The following is a 6,109-nucleotide window of genomic DNA, read 5'->3' as shown; positions in this document are numbered from 1 at the left end:
GTTGTGGACTCCATAGAAACTCAGAAACTTTTGCCAGCTGGAATCATGTGTGACAGCAGGTCCATGGCCCATAATGACCGTAGATACTACCTGTTTGTCCCCTGCAATGTTTCTGTATCTAGGAAACCCCCACCATTCACCATCACCGGTGCAGCTCCACCAGCAGAAGAACTTGTGTCTCCTTAACCTACTCAGCACACGTCGAGATGACAACGTGGTAAAATCTCCAGCTAAAGCCAAGACCCTATTTGCACTAGCTGCCACTGCTCCCACCATTGATCTGTCTTGAGGCTGGTGGTGAAATGTTTTCCCAAAAATGTTTTCCGAAAAATGTTTAGACGAGGCCTCAGACCCACAAAAGAGCGACTCCAGCAAAGGCTGAGATGTACAGGTATATCCCAAGAATTAGACAGTTTGTTGAAGGGGCAACAGTTCTGATTCATGATGACTCTCTAATGTAGACAGGACAGAGGCAAAAGAACTTGTCATGATATTTTTGCCTCTGGAGCACTTCCGGGCAGTATGGGGCACTGTAGGGGAAAAGATAGAGAAAAAAATGTCTCATTTCTCTATTTGCTCATGTGGCTACATAACCAAACTTAAAGATGCCTGTTGCCAGAATGGCTAAGGAATTTTCCACTATGCTGGAGTAAGGAAGGAATGCCAAAGCCTGAAGTCTGATTGCCTATTAAAAGAAATCAGCCTCTCTTTATTGCGTACCCGTCTGAATCTTATATAAATCTGCCCCAGCATTTATCCCACTGTCTTGTATGGTGTCTTGGATCTGTGCATTTGTGTCTGGTTAAGCCAAATTATGGCTGACTGTTAATGTCTTCGTTTCTTCTGTGATGCCTGGAGTAGCTGGAAGAAGGTGAAGCAATATTGGGAATGATACTAAATTTGGGCATAGACAGGTTGCATTATCTGCTATGTACTCTGGACTGTTATCGTGTATTTATTTTTACTAAACATGTAATTAAATATTTTTGAAAATGATAGCCACAACACAATAAAGTACACCAAACACGGATGATCCCCTTATACTGAATCCCAGCTGCGGTGAATGATCCCTTAATGTAAAGTGTTATACAATGGGTCAGCAGGAAACTTCTGTGAAGTGAGAGAGAGCATCTTCAACTTGAAAGGCTTAAATTCAACTCAGACATAGGAGTACAGTATGTAAGCAATTTATTATATTAGCTTGTTTTAGCCCGTTTGCTTAGAAGTGTGTTAGGCATTAGAAACTATCTGATTAAGGAACTAGAGATCTTAATAAAACAGGCATAAGTTATGGGGAGGCAATTGGTTGCTAGCCCTTGATTCTGTGAAGATGAAATGAAGCACATTAGTGATTTTAAAAGATGCTACAGCACAAAAAATTGTTTTCAAGAAAATAAAAAAAAATCAGATAGTTCTAGAATCATAAAGCCACACAATGGATTGGTATAGCTAGCTGCTCGTAGCGCTGATGTAGAAATCCACTTTACTTCAATTGTTGCAATTAGGGTTAAAAAGTCATGAATGCTAGATATTAGTATTCACGGTTGTCCTGAATGAGGTACTTGTATCTTTTGGCAGGAAGAGCTATTTGAATGCAGGGACAGGGAGCAGTCTTTGCTTAGCTGATTGATCTGAGAAAGTTCTTATTCCAGATAATTTAATTTTGGGGGGGAAGGGGGAAAATCAGGCATTCATCTGAATTCATTCAGGACCTAAGCTAAGGCCCAATTAACTTAATGGAAAGACTTATTGATGGTAGTGGGTGTTGGAGAAGAAGGATGCTTGGGGTTACGGCACTGCACTAGGACTCAGGAGACCAGGTTTCAATTTCCACCCTTGCAACAGATTTCATGTGTGACCATGGGCAAATTACTTAATCTCTCTGTGCCTCAGCTCCCGAACTGTAAAATGGGGATAATACAACTCTAGTCTACCGAAACTAATTTCTTGGGGCATGGTCTGTCTCTTACTACGTGTGTGTCTACAATACATAGCTTGTCAGGGCCTCTGATGCTAAGTGATTAAGGCTCTGGACTTGAAATCCGATGGGGTTTCCCCACGCAGCTTTAAATCCTGCTCACAGCAGCTATGGCTTTCATAAGAGTCAAACAGGAATTCCATCTATATATGGATTAATTATAACTCTTGATATGCTTGATGACAACACAAATTTTATGCTTCAGAGTTTACACTAATCTCTATTAGAAATCAGAATGAAACCTAATGTCAGGGACAGACTATTACACGTCTGGTACAGCAGGGTTCTTACACTGTCCTCTGAGGCATCTGGTGCTGGCCACTGTCAGAGACCCGGTACTGGGCTAGATGAACCTTGGGTCTGATCCAGTTTGGCAATTCTTATGTTCCTAGCTGAGATTCTGACCCACAGATTTTTTGGATGCCTTTTATTTAAAAAATAATCACTAAAAATTTAAGGATCTATTCTTCCACTATTCCCCATTACCACAGTACAATCTTATTGTATGTATAGGTCCCAAGAGAGTCCAAGGGTCCCCATGGAGACGTAATGCATGGTGAGCCGGGGGAAAGTCTGCCATGTACTAACTCGCTCTGCACTAAAAGTTCTGTAGCGTGCTTTGACACACTGCTGTTGGACAGTTAGTGTTTGGCAGGCGCACGTGCTGTAGATTGAAGGCCGCTGAGGCCATACATACATTGTATTTAGACGGCAATACAAAACCCCACGACACTGAGTCTCAGAGCCCGGGTCAATTGACTCAGGCTTGTGGGGCTTAGGCTGCAGAGCTAACAATTGCAGTGGAGACATTTGGGCTAGAGCCTGGGCTCTGAGACCCTCCCACCTCACAGGGTCTCAGAGCCCAGACTCCAGCCTGAACCCAAAGTCTACTCTGCAATTTTATAGCTCTGTAGCATGAGCCCCAAGAGCCTCAATCAGCTGACCTGGGCCAGCCAAAGGTCTTTTATTGCAGGGTAGACATAGCCTAAGTCTCTGTGTAGACAATTCCGAATATTAAACAGATCTATCAAAGATGTTACATATAGAACTACTCATTTTTTTAAAAATTTCGTGTCGATTTTGCTGGTATTTCAGTGCTTAGCAGTTACCCAATTTAGTGTCTGAGTCTCATTTGACACTCTTTTGCTATGGAAACCTTGTATTGGCGCAATAGGAGCATGAGGCTTCGTATTTATAAACAAAAAGATTGAATTTCTTTACTAGTAAATGATAGTAAAACAGTTTTGAAACTGAACATACAGTATTTTCATGGTCATAAATATTCTTCAAATACATTTTATTTGTACTTCCACTCATTTCGCATTTTTACTTCCCAAATTGTTGAATGACATTTGCTATCATGTGCCACAGTGGGCAACATGTATAAGAACCAAGGCAACTTTCTAAAGTAATCATGAATATCTGGTAAAGGAATCAAAATGTGTTTTGCAAACTCTGGCCTGTTACTTTAAGAATTTGTTGTGGTGGGTGGTGGCTGCTTCAAAATAACTCTATAACAGATTTAATCTACTGTAAAACACTGCTGTACAATGCATCCTAGGTTTTATTTTCAGTGCCCTTAAAATTCTAGAGTTTTCATAGGGAAAGTTCGTGCTGCTGCTCAGTTAACTCTTGGTTAGATCTTAGTAAACTACAGGAGTCATGCAGATTCTAGCTCCGTAAAGGTCAGATTACACTACCCAAAAACCACTTTAGTCACGTTTTACTCCTGGAATAGTCCCATTAATTACAATTACTTCAATAATAAGGTTCTACTAGTGTGAGAAGGGGCAGTAGAATGTGGCCGTGGGCACAACTGTTTTATACATCTTCTAGATCCAATGACAGATTCTGCCAAAATGTTAATTGTATCACCATGTTCTAATTTCTTATGTGAGAGATAAATGAGGAAACATCTGCTGTAAGTTTCTGTGGCTACAGCAGCAGCATCACAGAAGTGCCACTGTAGCGTAGATGCTTCCTAGGAGAATGTATATAAGGAGGAAGGGCAGTGTGGATTCCAGTCTAATAGGTTATATTGGCTGTAGAATGACCGTGCCTAATAGGATACAGAATGTAAGCGAGGCCAAACAGCAAAAATTAAGACGTTTGTACACCAATGCGAGGAGCCTACGTAACAAAATGGAGGAACTAGAGCTACTGGTGCAGGAAGTGAAACCAGATATTATAGGGATAACAGAAACATGGTGGAATAGCAGTCATGACTGGACTACAGGTATTGAAGGGTATGTGCTGTTTAGGAAAGACAGAAATAAGGTAAAGGTGGTGGAGTAACATTGTATATCAATGATGAGGTAGAATGTAAAGAAATAAGAAGCGATGGAATGGATAAGACAGAGTCTGTCTGGGTAAAAATTACACTGGGGAAGAAAACTATTAGAGCCTCCCCTGGGATAGTGCTTGGGGTGTGCTATAGACCGCCGGGATCTAATTTGGATATGGATAGAGCCCTCGTTAATGTTTTTAATGAAGTAAATACTAATGGAAACTGCATGATCATGGGAGACTTTAACTTCCCAGATATAGACTAGAGGACGAGTGCTAGTAAGAACAATAGGGCTCAGATTTTCCTAGATGCGATAGCTGATGGATTCCTTCATCAAGTAGTTGCTGAACCGACTAGAGGGAATGTCATTTTAGATTTGGTTTTGGTGAGTAGTGAGGACCTCATAGAAGAAATGGTTGTAGGGGAAAATCTTGGTTCGAGCGATCATGAGCTAATTCAGTTCAAACTGAACGGAAGGATTAACAAAAATAAACCTGCAACTAGGGTTTTTGATTTCAAAAGGGCTGACTTTCAAAAATTAAGGAAATTAGTTAGGGAAGTGGATTGGACTGAAGAATTTATGGATCTAAAGGCAGAGGAGGCCTGGGATTACTTTAAATCAAAGCTGCAGAAGCTATCGGAAGCCTGCATCCCAAGAAAGGGGAAAAAATTTATAGGCAGGAGTTATAGACCAAGCTGGATGAGCAAGCATCTCAGAGAGGTGATTAAGAAAAAGCAGAAAGCATACAGGGAGTGGAAGATGGGAGGGATCAGCAAGGAAATCTACCTTATTGAGGTCAGAACATGTAGGGATAGAGTGAGACAGGCTAAAATTCAAGTAGAGTTGGACCTTGCAAAGGGAATTAAAACCAATAGTAAAAGGTTCTATAGCCATATAAATAAGAAGAAAACAAAGAAAGAAGAAGTGGGACTGCTAAACACTGAGGATGGAGTGGAGGTCAAGGATAATCTAGGCATGACCCAATATCTAAACAAATACTGTGCCTCAGTCTGTAATAAGGCTAAAGAGGATCTTAGGGATAATGGTAGCATGACAAATGAGAATGAGGATATGGAAGTAGATATTACCATATCTGAGGTAGAAGCGAAACTCGAACAGCTTAATGAGACTAAATCGGGGGGCCCAGATAATCTTCATCCAAGAATATTAAAGGAATTGGCACATGAAATTGCAAGCCCATTAGCAAGGATTTTTAATGAATCTGTAAACTCAGGGGTTGTACCATATGATTGGAGAATTGCTAACATAGTTCCTATTTTTAAGAAAGGGAAAAAAAGTGACCCGGGTAACTACAGGCCTGTTAGTTTGACATCTGTAGTTTGCAAGGTCTTGGAAAAAATTTTGAAGGAGAAAGTAGTTAAGGACATTGAGGTAAATGGGACAAAATACAACATGGTTTTACAAAAGGTAGACTGTGTCAAACCAACCTGATCTCCTTCTTTGAGAAAGTAACAGATTTTTTAGACAAAGGAAACGCAGTGGATCTAATTTACCTAGATTTTAGTAAGGTGTTTGATACTGTTCCACATAGGGAATTATTAGATAAATTGGAAAAGATGGGGATCAATATGAAAATTGAAAGGTGGATAAGGAATTGGTTAACAGGGAGACTATAGCGGGTCCTACTAAAAGGTGAACTGTCAGGCTGGAGGGAGGTTACCAGTGGAGTTCCTCAGGGATCAGTTTTGGGACCAATCTTATTTAATCTTTTTATTACTGACCTCAGCACAAAAAGTGGGAGTGTGCTAATAAAGTTTGCGGATGACACAAAGCTGGGAGGTATTGCCAATTTAGAGAAGGACTGGGAAATCATACAGGAAGA

This window comes from Caretta caretta, chromosome 3 (assembly GCF_965140235.1).
Source record: "Caretta caretta isolate rCarCar2 chromosome 3, rCarCar1.hap1, whole genome shotgun sequence".
Taxonomy (NCBI): Eukaryota; Metazoa; Chordata; order Testudines; family Cheloniidae; genus Caretta; species Caretta caretta.
The sequence above is the reverse complement of the archived record's forward strand: the minus strand, read 5'-3'. Positions refer to the sequence as shown.